At 64.5% G+C, this 1316-nt stretch overlaps 1 protein-coding gene across 7 annotated transcripts in view; it reads left to right on the top strand.

The window, feature by feature from the left end:
* The window catches only part of SYK (spleen associated tyrosine kinase), a 73352-nt gene that overhangs the window by 68699 nt on the left and 3337 nt on the right, over positions 1-1316 (top strand). The gene's annotated exons all lie outside the window — the stretch shown is intronic.

Below are 1316 nucleotides of genomic sequence, written 5' to 3'. Positions count from 1 at the left end.
GGTTCTCGGACTGCCCAGGGAGCAACGTCCACCACCGTGGGAGTGGATGTGAAGAATGCGTCGTTACCTAGAAGTGTCGCAGGGTCAGCCCCAACAGGAGAGGGCGTCTGGCGGGGCCAGCGTGGGCTTGGACTGCTCACGCGGACACGGTTCTCTCCCTCAATGGTCCCGTGTGTTGCCAGCAAGGACCTGAGGGCGGGGGCGGGCGTGAGCGGTGTGCCCAGCGGGGTGAGCGCGGCCGGCAGGGCACACACACCTCCGGCTCCGCTCTGGGGTCGCGAGCCTCCTGTGACACGGGCATCAGGGGCAGGTGACGCTCGGTCCCCGCTGGGCACCGGCACACGCCCTGTCATCGGCGTGTGGTCCCCGGACGGAGGACGCGCGGGGGAAACGGCTGTCCCGGAACTCACCGGAGCCGTGACAAAGTGGAGCACCGAGCTCTCTGGGAGCCGGGTCCATGCTCACCTGGAGGTTTTTGGAGGGTGTGAGGGAGGGAGGCCGTTGGATCGCCACGTGCTCCCTGGTGAGACCCATGTTGGCAGTCTGCCCCCCGGGATTCCAGTGTCAGCCGAGTGACAGGAGAGGACGACCCACAGCCTGAGATTAAAAATGAGGACTCATCGTCAGCCTTTGATCGGTTTCCCGACAAAGCTGTGTTTCTGCAGGTGCAGTGTTTATAGTACTGACCCGAAATAGCCGGGCGCAGGGGGAGGCAATGTTCAGAGACTTGGTCTGAATGTCAGCCGCTCCCTGATGCACCATCAGATGGAAAAGTGCCCCTCTCTTGGGCGTGGCCCCGGGGAGACCCCTGCCTGCGGCAGCAGTTGACACCTCCATTCACTCGGCCTGCCCCTGGGCGCCCCGGGGCATCCTGCAGCGACTTTCTGAGGTGGGGGATGGGACCATAGGTGGACACCCCCCCAGCCCTCCCGCTTTGCAGAGGGGCCAGGGCACTCAGAGCGGTCCCGACGGAGGGCACACTGGGGCGGGTGCAGGCTGGGGGCTTCAGCGGGAAGATTTTACGGACTCCAAGCAGGTCTGGTTCTTAGGGATGCTGGGAAAAGCCATTGTGAACTGGGAGAAGTTGGGGCATCAGCCTAAGGGAGGAGAGTCTGGGACATTTAGGATCTCTAATGTTGGGAATGATCTGGATGGAGCACCCAGTGCTGCTTAAAGATCTGCAAACCCCCTGCCCTGGGATCCCCTCCCCTGAGCGGCCCTCCCCCGAGCCCCCTCCCCTAGGCGCCCTCCCCTGAGCGCCCCTCCCCTCCTGTAAGCGCCCCTCCCCTGAGTGCCCCCTCCCCTGAGCGCCCCTC

This window comes from Suricata suricatta, chromosome 13 (assembly GCF_006229205.1).
Source record: "Suricata suricatta isolate VVHF042 chromosome 13, meerkat_22Aug2017_6uvM2_HiC, whole genome shotgun sequence".
NCBI lineage: Eukaryota > Metazoa > Chordata > Mammalia > Carnivora > Herpestidae > Suricata > Suricata suricatta.
This window is presented reverse-complemented; position numbering and strand designations above follow the sequence as displayed.